The following is a 16825-nucleotide window of genomic DNA, read 5'->3' as shown; positions in this document are numbered from 1 at the left end:
ATTCACTCAAAATAGATCATCAACTTAAATGTAAAACTTAAAACTATAAAAGTAGAAGATAATATGGGAGAAAATCTAGATGACACTGGCAATGACTTTAAGGTGTAACATCAAAGTCACACTCCATGAAATAAAGAATCTATAAGTTGGACTTAATTAAAATTAAAAATTCTATTCTGTGAGAGACAATATCAAGAGAATGAAAAGATAAGCCACTAACTTAGAGAAAACTTTTGAAAAACACATCTGATAAAGAACTGTTATCCAAAATATACAAAGAACTCTTAAAACTCAACAGCAAGAAAGCAAACAACCCAACTAAACAAAATGAGTTTTGTTAAGGATCTTAACATACTCTCACCAAAGAAGATCTACAGATGGCAAGTGTACATATGAGAGGATGCGCCACATCAGGTATCAGCAAGGAAATGCAAATAAAAACAATGAACTACAACTGCACACCTACTAGAATGGCCAAAATCCAAAATGCCAAATACCAAGTGCTGGTGACAATGCAGAAACAAAAATTTTCATTCATTGCTAGTGGGGTGCAATATGGTGCAACCACTTGGAAGACAATTTCGTGGTTTCTTACAAAACTAAACATTTTTTACCATATGATACAGCAATTGCACTCCTTTCAAACCAAAGGAGTGGAAAATTTATATCCACACAAAAACTTGCACACAAATGTTTATAGTATCTTTATTCAGAATGTCAGACCTTGGAAGCCACTAAGATGTCCTTGAGTAGGTGAATGGATAAACTGTGATACATTCAGACAATGGAATATTATGCAGTACTAAAGGAATGAGACATCCAGGCATGAAAAGACAAGGAGGAAACTTACATGCATATTCTTAAATGAAAGAAGTCTGTCTGAAAAGGTTACATACCGTATGATTCTAACATACAAAATGCCGGAAAAGGCAAATCTGTGGAGACAGTAAAAATATCAGTGGTGCCAGGGGCTAGGGAGGTGGGAGGGATGAATAGGTGGAGCACAGAGGATTTTAAGGACAATGAAACCATTGTCCTTACAGTTTTGAGTTTTACATTTAAGTTGATATATGGTATGATACTATAGTGGTAGATGTATGTCATTATAAATTTGTCCAAAACGATCAAATGTACAACACCAAGAATGAAACCTAATGTAAACTACAGGCTTTGGGGATAATGATTTGTGAATGTAGGTTTATCAATCATAAAAATGTAGCACTCTGGTGGGGGATATTGATAATGGGGAAATTTATGCATGTGTGGGGAAGAGAGTATGTGGGAGATCTCTGGACCTTCCACTCAGTTTTACTGTGAACCTAAAGTGCTTTAAAAAATAAAGTCTATTTTTTAAAAATTACATCAAGAACCCAGTATAGCTCCAGGATTAGGATACCCTTTTATTTTACTTTGAGAAATATGTTTATTCTCCATTTAGAAAATATTTTTGAAAATATTGCTATGTGAAAAGATGACTGCTTCCCCAATGTCACTAAAAATAAAGGTTTAATGGATAAACTGAATTTTCCATTACCATAGTCCAAATGTATAATCCATTTATTTTGTAAAAGACAATGTCAAGAGGATGAAAAGATAAGCCATAGGGATTGATTGTTGATGCAGACTGCTCACAACTCTTTACTTGGAGTCCTAGGTAATTTGTACAGGTTCCTAGAAAAAAATCAGTGAAGCACTTTGGGACAGTGCTGCTAGTGGGTTAAGAATGACTTAGAAGGTAAAAGAATCAGAACTGAGAGACAGGTACACTTGTCTACATGGGAGAGTCAGATAGTATAAACTGTAATCAGTCTCCTGTGAGTCTATGTGCATTGATTTTCAAAAAGTTATATCTCCTAGTTACTGGCTAACTTTGAAGTACATACTCTCAAAATAAAATATTATTTGACTCTAAGGATTACTGCAACCCTCTTTTAAGAAAAAGAATAAAAAATTCCCACTATATCATTATAGGAACTATCAAGAGTCATTCTGCCTAGCAGATTATCAATAAAAAATTCTCAGCATTTACGTGACATGCAATTTATTTCTGATGAATAAAGTTCACCCCACTTTAGATTTGTATGGGTAATACAGGAAACAACATATGTTCTCTCTTCAGATATTCCACTTTATTGAAAGTGTAATACTCCAGAACTGCAAAGAGCTGTGTGTCTTGGAAAGTGGAAGTACACTGATTCACCACTGAAAGGTATTTTACTGTTCTTGTCACTGAGAAAGTATTTTTATTCCTTTAGCAGTTATTAGTTCCAGCATCACAATTCATTAAGGATTCAAAGCAATTATTTCATGGAAGGATATGTATCACAGAAAAGAGGCCACAAGGCTAAACATATTTCCAATGTCAAAAAGACTCATTAAACAGCCCATATATCAGCACAACTACTTCAAATGGTAAAATTTCATCCTGTGTAATCCTTTTGCCAATTTCTTTTGATGGATTTTCCTACTGAGCACCGTTCTATAAATCCAAACATGCCTAGATAAAAGAGTGTTTATCTTAAGAAGGAAGCAATAAATACTAATAAAAAAGGAATTCTGGACATGGATCCTGAATCATGACACCATTTCAATAAAACTTAATACTTATTGTTTTCATTTACCTAGTTATTTTTGTTTGAAGTAAAAAAAAAAGTGACATGAGGAATTAAATCCTTACAAGAATGATAGGCAATTTTTTCAAATTTATTCAGTATTTCAGCTGCTACATATAATGTCTGAAATACATTGAAAAAACTGTTTATATGATGTATATTGTGCTTCTGAATCCCCATGAATTCACTTTAGAGGGCAAATCTGTGTCGTTCTGTGACTTTGTCATCTCAAGATGTTGAGGGTTCTTACGGTTTCCTCTGCTCTACCCCAGGGTGGACATCTCTACAATCATGTAAGGCAATGACACAGTTATTTATACTTCACATTTTAAAAAGGAACTGAGGTAGCTTATCTGATGGTAGGAGGTAAAATTGAGACTCTGACCAAAGAACGGTCACTTTTCTCAGTCAGATGACTCTAAAGTTTAAACTATTAAGTACATGCTCATTGTAAACTGTAGAGTATGTGCTCAGCTAAGCATTGTGGGACATATTCTCCTAAAAGAAAAGCTAATGAAAAAATGCTATTTATATAAATGGAGATGATTTTTAAAGATTGCTGTTACTATCGATGAATGATGTGAAGTTAATGTTAATAATTAACTACAAGGCAGTCTGAATTATGTAACATTTAGAATTGCATAAAATATTTTGTACTCCTATGATATTAATATAATCAACATCATACCACTTATTTTTTTTAATTTTAATCATTCCAGTTTAAATTCAACAATGTTTTTATTTCAATTTATTATTTTCCCCTGTATTTATGTTTTGTTTATAGTGGCTTAACATATGAAAATAATGCTCTGGCTAACAACAAATCATTCAACTATTATAGATATCTTACCTGCGTAATTTTTTCCAAAGATTTTTAACCTACACCACCATGTGGTGATTACAGATGTAAAAATCATGAGCTCCAGCCTTCAAAACCACATGAAATTCTTAATCAAAATGAGTACATAAACATGAATCCAAGTGGGCAACATGCCCAGAAAATAGGTCAGATGGCAACCATGACTAAACAGAAACAAATTCACTGAATAAATAGCCAGGAAAAGCTAAGGTTTGAAATGCTCTGACTTGAATGCCATGCCTTCTGACCCAATGCTGCACCTCATTTAACAATTAACAGTGTTTGAGAGATGACTGGCTTAAACTTAGTCCTATGCCCCCTGGTTTTGCAAGTGCAGTTCAGCTCAAAATGAAAAAAAATTACATTTAAGAAAAGGATATCCCCCAAAAACGATTCTGTTAAAATCTTTTGAATAATTTTTGTTTTTTTATAATGGTGATCTTCAGTCCTGGAAATGACTCCACAGTATACCCATTTCTGGCAGTATTTTGATAAAATAAGTGGCTGTTTGGTTTTTCTAGTCTTATGATTTCTTCTTAAATCGTAGTATCTTATTCTCTAAACTAAGTTCATGTATACAAACACTAAAAGTATGTTATATAGATTATAAGCATCATGTAGCCAGGGAAAATGGCTTTTTAAGTTTATTGTGTATATATATATATATATACAGATATATATATGTAAGTGTATATATAATTTTTATATATATCTATTGTATATATAAAATAATACAGTGTGATAAGGCCCAACAAAGTTCCAGTAAACATTTATCAGCTGAGGAGTCTCTCAGTGTACACACTGCACATATCTATATATTGAACAAGTCAAGGCCTCTGCTGCTCAAGCAACTGTCCTATGGCAGGAAGTCTACCAACTTGCATATTTTCAGTAAACAAAATATGAGTAATGAATAAGGACATGAGGAGGAAACATGAAAGAAATTTCTTTCAAATTTAACCCAAAACCCAACATTAACTCCTGATTCCTGTCACTAAACTATTATGCGGCTCATTCTCAATTAGCCAGCCTCCACTCCCCACAATCCCCAGTATTAATTCTCTAATCAGAAATTTTCAGAAAAAGGAGACAATTTGATTTAATTCTGATTCAAAGGCCATTGTTTTATGTCTGATTGAAAGCAGAATATGTTTCACACCTTGAGAGCTGACACCATCTCAGAATAAAACATTCTTTTGAATGTTTTAAAGGAATTTTTTCCAATTTCAGTAGACAAAACAGTGATTTATTAGAGCAATAAGGCAATACTTTGTGTTTGATATAAAGGTCTAACTTTCAATACCTCCTGGACAGAATCCAAAATGAATAACTGGGAACATATATCTCAAGAATACACCACAGTGTCTGTAAGTATTTGAAAGAAAGTAGCAACATTTCAGAAAATATTTGTGGAGCAAATATAAATTTACCTTGGTGAATAATCTTTATACGTAAGACATTAATTTTTATTGGGCAAATACTTGAAAACTACTTGGGTCAATAAAAAGAAATCTACAAATAATCAAATAGTCAGGATTCAGGGTATTTGAATTAAATATATTTGAAATAAATATATACCATTTAGCCTTCTGGTGTTCTGAGGTTGACATCAATGAGTGTATGTTTTTTGTCAAAATTACATGAGTAGTGTTTATTGTTATTGGTTGAAATATCAGGCTTTTACGATGTGATTTCCATGATTTTAACCTAGCTAAATATTCTAGTCCATACAGTCAGGACTTAAGGATGAAACTAAAAGCAAACTCTGGCAGTAATACTTCATTAGCTGCTTTCTCACTTTCCTTCCTTCTAAAATTTTTCTCAGTGCTTGTATGAAATTCTTGAACTTACAGGTGAAAATATTTCTAACCTTTATATATTTGTAGAGTTTTTAGTGTTTGTTTGTCTTTCCCCAATATAACATCTGTGTAAGAGGTCTGGATTTCTGAATTAAAATCGTATTTGCAAAATGCTTTGAAATCCACAGTGGAAGAAAACAGGAAAAGTAAACATATTTTCATGTGACCTGACATTGACCAATTCTATCTAAAAACAGTAAAGTGCTTATATCCCCTAAGTTGGATTTGTAAACAACATAAAACACCTGTCATATTAAACATAGATCTAGATTCCACTAGAGATCAAGTCACTCTTAGGTAAAGAAAGTTACCAGTTTTATACAGAAGACCAAATGCATCTGCACAATTAAGTGATTCTTTATTTCATTCTGAATTTCTGCTTCTATGCAAACAAAGATAGTGATGATCTCAAGTCCCTGGGTGCCACTGGGACAATGAAACCAACAGGAGATCATATTCTACATTTGATATAAAAGGTATTTTCCAGGAAAGGGTAGAGGGATGAGAGCAAGTGGTTTGGGGAAGATGGGAGAGGGACTAAAAGTGCAGACAAGGGAGTTCACATTTATTAAACCTGACTATGGTGAGGCATTCTAAGTACTATTAGCTACACAAACTGCACACAGGATCACTGAAGACAGCCATAATATGTAGGTGATTCAGATGAGGATTTTCTTTCATTACTGCTGTTTTTTAATTGCCTGTGTGGCTTGGAGTATCAGTTCTAAAACAATAGCTAAAACCTGTATGTACTTTCAAAATCACTGCATATTCTATGTGTTTCTGTTCGCCAATTCCTGTGGGGACATGAAGTTGTAACTGCAAACATGTTGAAAGTTTGTAAAAGTATTTCATCTTCCAGTAGCCAGAGCCCCTGTAGAAAATGTCATATTTGTCTACTTTGAGTTTAAATTTCCAAAAGAGAGTTTTAAATAAGGTACATATTTTAATTCAGATAATAACTATTCTAATATAGTGTAGATAATAAAATCCCTTAAGATGTTTTAATTAGTTTTCTTTGTAATACTTTCTGCTTTCATCAAAACTATCTGCTGTCATAAAGAAGGCTGATATTTCAACCTACAGTATTTAACACATATATTTTTGGCAAAAAACATATACTCATTGCTTACGGCACAACCTTAGAAACACCATAAGGCTAAATGGTAATAGTAAGTTCAGTGAGATTGGCCGGCTGTTAGAATGTATGCTACCACAATAGGGCATTCACTTACTTCCTTCATTTTTATCCTTATATAAACATTGTGCTAAAATCTTTCACTTTACAAAGAACAGGACATACTGAGGTCACCAAATGAAGATTTATTACCTGTATGCCAGAAAATAAGGAAATACAGGAAATTTCAAGCCTCTGGAGGACTGGAAGACCAGCTGTAACGTTCAAGATGCAATGAAAACTCAGACGAACCAAAAGACAGTGCTGGAGACCTAGGCGTCTCATCATCTCCTGGGAAGCCAGCTCTCTCTTCGTCCCCATCCTGGTGACTCCACCCTACTTACCAGTCAGTTCCCTTGTCAGTTTCTCCCTAAATAACTCATGCTTACACTTACAGTTTTTACTTTTAATGTCCTCTCTTGAAATCAAATGTCCCAAGGAAGAGGATCAAAATATATTTTTTAGCAACCCTCTGAGACAGAACATTCTTACTGGGTTAAGAGTTCTCTCACCATGTCACCTCCTAGGTTGCTAGGCTTTGGTATATCCAGCCATGCAGCCAGCAACCGAGGAGCCACTCTTGAACAGCACTGAGATGACAGGCACATACTCATGAGCACATTCTTCAAGTTGAGAGGCTAGTAGGCAAAGATGGTACAACCCCAGGTTTGCGGTTCAAGGTGGCTCCCAGGAATGTGCTCTGTCCTGATGGTGTTGCACCTTAATATATGTGTCACTACAACTGGTGGCCCCACAAAACATGGATCCTTATCACCTATTCCTGCATGCTGAACTAACGAACATTAACTAGAAGGTCTGTCCTAGTCATAGTATCTATTCTAATTTGTTGCAATTAGTGTAACTTCAGTTTTAAGGAGGAAGTTGTGGTTGGATTTTTTTCAAATTCATTTGAATAACAGATTAAGAGCTCCATTTTATTTCCATAGAGAAATCTTGTTTCAAAAATCCAAGTACCTGACATGTTTATAATAGCAACCCATCTAGCTTGCTTATTATCTAACATTCATTAATAGAAATACCATTTGCTACCACAGTGCAAAAGAGTGAAATTATAGTTAAATTGGAAACTCTTATCTACTAGTATTCTGTTCATTTTTTAATAGACTTTATGTTGGGGGGCAGTTTTAGGTTCACAGCAAAATTGAGCAATAGGTACAGGTTTCCCTATATCCCCTTCTCCCTCAAATGTATAACCTCCCCAATATTAATATCCCCCACTAGAGTGGTACATGTTTACATCTGACAAATCTACATTGAAGCATCATTATCTCCCACAGTTCATAGTTTACATTGGGGTCACCCTTAGTATTATACATTCTATAGGTTTGGATAAATGTATAGTGTTATATATGCACAATTACAGCATCATATAAGGTATTTTCTCTGTGCTCCTGTCTATTCATCTTTATCTTCTCCCCACTGCAGCTAAACTGATGTTTTCACCATCCCCACAGTTTTGCCTTTTCTAGAATGTCACATAGTTGGAACCATACAGTATGTAACTTTTTCAAGTTGACTTCTTTCATTAGTGTTATGCATTTAAGTTTATTCCATTCATTTTTCTTTGATGATGTGGATGAAGATGAATGGCAATTCAACAGCAGGATATTATGCAGCATTATATAATTAATACCAAAACATAGAATTTCTTAAGGTGTTCACATAAAATTTTTATTACAAGCCTTAAATAATAAATGTCATAAGTGATAACCAAGCATGACACAAAGTGTACCCAATGGGTATCTTACTGTCTTCTAGACACAGAAAAATTTTGTTCAATTCTTTCAGAAATTTAGAAAGCCTATCATGAAATCAAACATTATGTCACAAAATGGTTTTGATATCTGAATGCTAGAAATATTCCTAGTGATATTTATGCAAAATAATCTTCAGTTTTTTTAAATCAAAACATCATTATTGTTTTGCAATTTCAAAAGGAAAAATGAATAACTCCATGCTGTCTGAAATGAAAATCACCAGGACAAGGGTATTTAAATTACATGAACTTTGTTCTAACATTTGTTATGTTGTTGCAAGAAGAAACCAAGATTAATAAAAAGGTTGTACTATTAAAAAAATAAAGAGAAATAAAATTAAACACCAATCACCAGAATACTTCCCTGCAAATGATGTAGACTGCTTCAAGCTTGTGCTACAATCTTGTTTGCATTTTCTCCTTTTTTCCTATAATAATGATTTCTTGTTATAAAGGAATAAGACATGTCTCTTACTTACAGAAATCCTATGTGGAAAACTTAAGTAATATATGTGAAGTACCTTAGAAAGAAGCCCAGTTGTTTTGTAGAGAGCAAAGTGCACTTACAATGTAATAGAGCTTTGAGTATGAGGTGAACAGATGGTCAAGTGCTATTATTCATGACAAGTTAGTTCTATGACGCTGGAAGTCACACTTTTTATCATGAGAAGTCATAAGAACATTATCTAAGTGTCTGTTCCTCAGCTGCTATTAAAAGATTTGACAAGATAAAACTCTAAACTCTAAAAATCTCAAATCCCCTTCCCTTTGCCTATATCATATATAGTTCATACAGTTCAAAGTTCCTACCATTGCCATTCATCAAACAGCTCCATGTAGAGAGATCTTGACAACACCAAGGACTTAGGAAAAGGAGATACTTTAACAGACATAGTTTATTATGGAGATGGGAATTTGATGCTGAAATTAGGTTGAAGTTGAGAATTCTTAATTTTTACTGACAACAGAAAATTGCTGTAAAAATGTGGGGACCTTTTGACCTTCTGTTTCGAGCACTGGAATAATTGCAGCAGAAGCCAGAATGACATATACAGTGAGTCACTGTGTGACAGATGAGAAGCAATGAGAAAGCTTCAACATTCCTTTAAACCATGCAGGCTTGATGTGATTTTCCATAGGCACAAAGTGAATCCTGATCCCTGTTTCACACAAATTTTTCAGGGTTGACTTCTATCATTAGCATTATGCAGAGATTTTCAAATCTGACTGGGAAGTTTTTATAAAATAAAGATTCCTGGACCTCCATCGCAAACTAAACTCAAAATTTGAGAGGTGAGGTACAGAAATATCTACCTATTTTTTTAATGTCCATGTCATTTTTTGATGAGGTTGGTACATTAGTTTTTTGATGAGGTTGGTACATTAGTAAGAAGAATGAATGGACTTTAAAGAAAATTCCATTTTAGCACCTAGAATTAAATCTTCCTCTTCCTGGATACATACATTCACTAGAAGTAGCTACATATTACCTCACTCATTTCTTTTCTCCTTCTGAGCTTTCTCTTAAATTATTTCTTTGTGACCATTATATTAATCTGTAGCTAATTAAACTAAACAGTAATAATTTTAAGCTTCATGGAACAAGGTTTTATTAGCTTTGCCTTTATCATAAAAGGTAACTGCTTTTATTTATTGGTTGTTTGGAATTTATTTAATTTTATGATATTAGTGGTTAGAAGTAAGAATAGGAGAACATGAATATAAATATACAGGAATGAGTCTGCAATTAATTAGTTCTAAGATTTATAGCATTGAGTAACAAATTTGGAGACCAAGACTTTCCTAGTTTTTAATTGTGTAAACTTGTTTCACGTATAGATATAAAATCTTGCTAGAATATAAAGATCACTTTAATGATTAATTAAAAATATACTAAAAGTACAAGTACATGTTCCCCACATAACATTTTATAACTTAAGCTACTGACAATAGATCTCTCAAACAAGTGTTAAGGAGAATTCTTTTTTCCAGAAATTTTAAATTGGCAGGAAATATGGCTTAATGTGTCATACTCTTATTTAATAAAATGCCTCAAAAGACAGGACTATAGTGCAAAAGCAAAGAGTAGATTTCAAGTGAATTTTGAAAAAAAAGGGGAAATTTAATTAGATACCTTAGACGATCACACATTCAAACCCAAGCTGCTGTGTTGCTTAGAATAACTTTAAAAAAGAAAGGCTAAAAATGTTGATGTTTCACTTCTTGTTACATGTCATTGTAATCTAAAGATGAATAATATAGAAACTGGAGCCCAACTGTCTGGATTTAAATTCTGCCTCACCAATTCCTAGCTGTATGACTTTGGACAAGTTATATAACCTTTATGCCTCAGTTTCTTCATCTGTAGAAAGGGAACTTGAGAGCACCTACTTCATATGGCTTGTTGTAAGAATTAAATGAAATGAATACACATAGCACAATTAATTAGCATCCAGTCTTTACATAGTTAGCATCCAAGAATATTATCTACAATTACTGTTTGTTACTATTATTATTTTCTCTAGAATAAAAAATGGTTGGGGAGGAGTTAGTTTGTGTTGGTGAAAACAAATTTTATTAGTTGCTATTTAATGGGCTGAGGGAGATTTTTTCAAATTTAGACATTATATATTGCTCATATCACTTTTCTTTGTCATCCAATGGTATTCTATGAACACAGTCATATATATTTATCACCTAACTTACACTTTGAAATAATTGGAGAAATTAATTCCTCAAAGTACCTTTAATTTCTCAAAGTACTGTGTAACTCTCTTAAAGGTCTTTAAAATAGGCTAATATATATATATATAATATATATAATATGTATATATTATATATATATGGGGGCAGACTAAACTCAAACATTTCAGAGTTATGGACACATGAAAATTTCACTGCATATGTGTATCAGTGGTTTTAAGCTAGGGCATATAGAGTCCACACTATGAGTACACCCACTATGTATGGCATTCGTGTTGGTGTTACAGTGAAGGCAATATCTCTGCCTTCAGCCAGGAATTTCACCCAGGACTATTCCATTAGTCATAAAATATAAGCAAAGGCAGGACATTTCAGAACAGTTTTTAAGCCCACCATGAGCCTATGTAACTAATCATATGAAGAGCATTAACTCCTTTCTACTCCTTTATGAAAGTACAAAAAGTGGAATTGAATTTTAAGTCAATAGCTAAATAATCATTTTTTAAATTTTAAAACATTTTTTGTGATTTAAAGTTATGTTTATTATTAAGAACATTTTAAAATGCATAGAGGGATGGAAGAAGAGCAAAAATCACCCACACTCGCAACCAGCGATAAAGTTTTTTACACTGCCAGCCTACCAATATTGCCCCCACCTTCCACCCTCCATCCATTTTCATACAATATGACCCAATTCTCCGGCGACCATTAACCAAGTCCAGAGGAGGTTTCTGATCAGTCAGTCACAGCCCCTTCAGCAGGAACTTATTTGAAGATGAGAAATTTCAGAGCATATACTATATCCATCTTATTTCTCTGTAAAGACTTTAGTGAAATAATTTTCTAGATTTGAAAAGGCTATCTTTTGCTAAAAGTATTTTTGAAAACTTCTAGCTTTAATAATATATGTGTTGTTATAAATGTGTTGTTGATATATGTTGTTAAAGAACAAAAATAAATATTTAAAATTGCCTCCACCAGTTTCAAAATCTGCCCTGTTGTAGTAAAACAATTTAAATTCATTAAGAGGACAGTCATCTGGAGTCTACTGGGACTGCCTGACTCCAAAGTCACACATTTTACTTCTACACAATCTTGCCTAAAGAGATGGCAGAGCTGGTATCAGGCCCAAAGTATCTAAATATATCAGGACCCAAGTCTTTCTTTATCGGGCAAATTCATTTTATAGCAATTACAATAAATAAATACATGGTGCTGCAGGAAAATTAATGGAAGATATTAGTTTATATTCTTTACATGAAATCACAGTTACAGATTTTTCCAGATATGAAACAGTACAGTCATTGACATAAAATATAAAAACTCAAAACTATAGTCATTTATTACAATCAAAGCACATTCTCATTTTATAATAGTCCTTTTCCTTAAATACAAAAGGGATCAATTTCAGCTGTCCAATCAAAATTTGAACTTTCTAAAGAAAAGCTAGCAATGTTTTCAAAAATAGAAAAATAATAATTCTTACATAATACATAAGAAATGCTTATTTATGAATTGGCTAAAATGCATTTATCATCCATAGATATTTATGTGCTTTATATTGTCCTATTTCTGTAGTTATGACTTTAGCTACATCTATGAATTTGAGGTCATGATAGTTACTTTCTATAAACAACTTGCTGTGCAAATGTTTCATGTGTTATTCATTAGTTTAACTATAGTAAAACATTTGTAAACCAATGTGAAACATAACTTCAGCTTCTAAGTCACAGATTTTAAGTATTTGAGGGTCCCTCACTGCATTTGTTAAATAGCCTTAGTCAAAATGCCTCCCTATTCAATTTCTTCCATGAAAAGATCATGTTACATTCATTAATTTCCAAAATTACAGGTGCATATCTGTTTGTTTACATGACACTAAAAATTTAGATATTTAGAAATATTTGAAAAAATACAGAAATTTTCAAAATGTTATAGGAAAGTATCTTCTGCTCTTTCCCATCACCCTACCTATTCTCCTTCAGAGGTTTAAATATTTTCTTGTCTGACTGAGGCTGAAGATAGAAAGTGAGTTTTGCCTGGTTCAGCGCCATCTGCCCCACCCATCTTTTACCAGCAGTTACAGCTAGAGAGAACCCAAGTGTTTCTTCATTAGGCAGATCCCAAGGTCTGTCATTCTCTGTTTGGACTAACGGGTCTAGGAGGTCCGAGGCAATTCCCTTCACGGTGTTCTAGCAAATCTGCTCGATGATTTACTTTTGGATGGAATTTCTCAAGGACAAATGTGAGGGAGGTATTAGGGCCCAGAGGGTGGCCACAGACCCAAGCCAAATTCCATCTGTCTGAATAACTCTCATTTGATTTCAAACACAAAGAGGAAATAATATAATATTCACATCTACAAACTCCAAAATCAGTATTTGTTGTTAATCAGTCTTTTCTCATGTAACTACTTTTTTAAAGAATGCACTGCTCTGCTCAATACTTACCTTAAAATCTTTTCAATACTTCTTATATAATGTCATTACATTTTACAGTAGGAGAGACTGTCAAGACACAGTTCAGTACTTTCATGTTATTTAATGTTAACTAAAATCTCCAAGGAAATGTGCTTCATGGGTTTTTCTGTCCTAGTGAAAATTGTGTTGATTTAAAATGCACGAAAATAAAAAAATTTGCATTAGCAATATGGAACATCTTAAGAATTTGAGAGATTCCTATTCTAAGGCACTTTTGATGAAAGGTCAGTGATGAAAGGTACAGAAATAGATACAGATATGGTTTCCCCACTCTAGGATTTAAAATATAGCTGAATGACTTCATGTAATTCATCTTTTCCTAAACTTACTTGACGATTAAACATATTACCCTTCAATTTTTAAAAAACAAAAATTGGCAGCCCTGTGAATTTTTATTTCAGTGTCTATTCTCTGGAAACTATTTGGTGAAAAGGATTTTTTTTTTCTTGTTTATGGGATTTTTATATAGAGTAAAAGATCTAAAGTAGCTTTGTAGAAGAAATAAAACTATTGAGGTTCTATTGGGAGTAATAGAACCCTATTTTTAAGACAAAATAGACAAAGCTACAACGTCTTTGGCTTCCTGCGTTTACTTTGACGAGGCTTCAAGAACTGTTACACAACTGAGTCGAATTTTCCCTGCAAAAATGTTATGTTCACTTTTTCTAACAATAATTGTTTACTTTCCTAGGGAGGCATGAAGCAAGCTAGCAAGAAAAGCCTGGCACCTTGAGTCATGTCTTGGCTAAATGGGTTTTTTGGGGGAGATTTTTGGTCTTTTATTCAGGTCACATGTCATTCTTTCTAAACAAGATGTTGCATTCAATTGTAAGACAGGACAAAACACAGTACTAAGAAACAGGGAAAATGCTCACCTTTTGTGAAATCAATGTATTTTAGAAGCTATTGGCTGAAGAAGAAATTGCAGATTATTTTCTGAATGATTTTTTTTAGTGAGCTCTTTTGCACCTACAAAATGGAATTATTTTCAACTTTTTATCATAGTTTTGACCCAGAATGTATTCAAAAAACACTTAATGATTAAGTAATATCAATTGCAAAAATGACATAATAGGGGGAAATATTATATTTAAGGAAAATAAAATGAAAAACATTGGTACATATTATGGTGTTAGGGCAATATTAGTATACCATGAATCTAAAATTACATATAAATGTAAAACTCTTACATTTGATGAGTTACATATATCTTTCAGACTATTTCAGGTTGCAGACTTCATAGTTGTGTCTAAAATATAGTACAACCATTAAGGGAAATCATAAATAATTTTTATTTTATTTAAATTACTTACTCATTTATTCTTTATATTAGATAAAAAGTAGTGAGATATATCTGCAGGGAAATGGGACAACGGTTATGCTATTGTAAAACGTACTTAGCCTGTGAAAACAGCCCATCTTATTCCTTAACTTAATCTATATGCTCTTCTTCCTCTTCTAGCCACTTAATCAATTAAGTAACCTTGTAACCAGGACATGAGATAGAAGTCCAGGGTGTAAATAAATCTACCTGGGTAAAGAATACTGAGATCCCTAACAGATAGTCACTTAAATAACCCTATTCTTAAGACAAAAATTCAAAGGAATTATGAATCTGGTGTATAAAACATGCCTTATGCTGACCCCTACCCTAAAAGCCCTATTAAACGCCTAACTCTAAACCCTTAAGTGAGCCTCCTCCCTGAGGTCACCCGCACTCCCTTCGGAGTGTACTGTCTTGTATCAAATAAACTTTCTTGTTAATAAGCCAGCTGTACTTGTCTCTGAACTCTTTTCCATGATAAAGACAAGAACTCTCCAACCTCCACCTCTAGTGGTAAATGTCTTTTGTCACTTTGCTATTTCATTCAGCTTCCTAGTCTTAACACAATTTTTTTTCTCTCCCTGTTTTATTTCAGGCCAGTAGGTAAGCGGAAGTTCTCAGAACATAATCTTACTCCATCCAGGGTTCTGTGGCTCCCCCAAATTCTGAGGTGGTTGGGATATAATTTCTTTGCCATGCAAATCAAACTGACACTGGATGCCAGGTGACCTTGGCTTTAGGAGTTGGCAAGGGATTTGCCCTCTGCCAAGCAGGAGTTTAGTGGACTTTCCCTTTTCTCCCTCTGTTCTTCCTTGCTCTCTACTGCCTGCATAGCTGCTGACCTTTGCTCCTACTCTTGCTTTAATGAATTCCTTTCTTGCTGGGACTTGTTTGATCTGATCAAGAATTCTTTCCTGATCAAGAGCCCTTCCCCATCTGCATTGAGATTTTGCCTATTGCACTAGAAGAGACCTCCCCAGACACAGAGCTAGTGCAACCATTTCATTAAACTTTTATTAAAAAAAAGTAGAAAACTTGGCATGTCATCAAGATAGGTTCAAATACTGTAAAACCTGCATGGACAGTGACATGAACTTAAGGAGCATTTTATGTGCATTTGTTTTGTTTACACAGGATAAAAGTACCATGTCATAGTCTTTCACATTTAGGACACAATGACTTCCATCTGCTGGCCAGATTCTTTAAAATAAAGTGATAATATTTAGGCTCATTAAGTGCTCTGAATTTTAAAAATCCTGACTAAATTACTCAGACTCTAAAAAATGTGTCATCACTTGATAAAAATAGTATAATAAACTGAAGCAAAAACACTATCCTGCCCAGTTCTGCATTAGCTTTAGCTACAGACTCGCTGAATAATGGGAAGGTACTCCTTTATGACCATTTGCCATGCGCCTCATCTCAGTTTGACAACTTAAGGACTTTTTTCAGAGTGAAGTGGTGGACATAAAGTACCACTAAGTAAACTTTTAGTAATAAAATTATGGGGCCTTCTTTTTTGGAAATTCTCTTGGTAAAGATAGTTTCTCCTGTTAAGTTGAAAAATAAGAAGCTTAAAAGCTAGAAATTTAGCATACCAAAAATTATAAAAGTTACTGTGTTTCCAAATATGCTGGATGGGAAGACTGTGAAAAAGAGCAATAAAATATTGCTAACAATTACACTGAAGCTTTATGAAAACATTTCCTTTGGTATTTCAGATAAATTTCCCTTGTGTGTCCTCAAAATCGATTAATGATCTGGAGCTGACAATGTTCCAGCAAAAGTAAAAGAAACAAAAATAAGGTTACATCATGCCCAGAACTAATGGCATCCACATTTTTTCAAGTCTGGATTACTATAATCCATCTTAGTACTGTCATCATAGAAATAGAATATGTAACAATCAAAGCCCAGTCAGGATACAGAAAAACATGTCTGTCGTTTTAACAATGAGAGAATTTAATATAAAGAATTGTTTACTGGGTATTAGTGGAAAACAGAAAAGGAAAAAGGGAAACACAGTGGTGTCAC

At 33.6% G+C, this 16825-nt stretch overlaps 1 long non-coding RNA gene across 1 annotated transcript in view; it reads left to right on the top strand.

The window, feature by feature from the left end:
- Positions 1-16825, top strand: part of LOC140845116 (uncharacterized) — a 215872-nt gene that overhangs the window by 191588 nt on the left and 7459 nt on the right. The window contains exon 2 of the long non-coding RNA XR_012123824.1: positions 2120-2209. This is a non-coding gene — a long non-coding RNA (uncharacterized lncRNA). The remainder of the gene's footprint in view (positions 1-2119; positions 2210-16825) is intronic.

This window comes from Manis javanica, chromosome 12 (genome assembly GCF_040802235.1).
Source record: "Manis javanica isolate MJ-LG chromosome 12, MJ_LKY, whole genome shotgun sequence".
In the NCBI taxonomy this organism is placed as follows: Eukaryota; Metazoa; Chordata; class Mammalia; order Pholidota; family Manidae; genus Manis; species Manis javanica.
The sequence above is the reverse complement of the archived record's forward strand: the minus strand, read 5'-3'. Positions and strand labels throughout refer to the sequence as shown.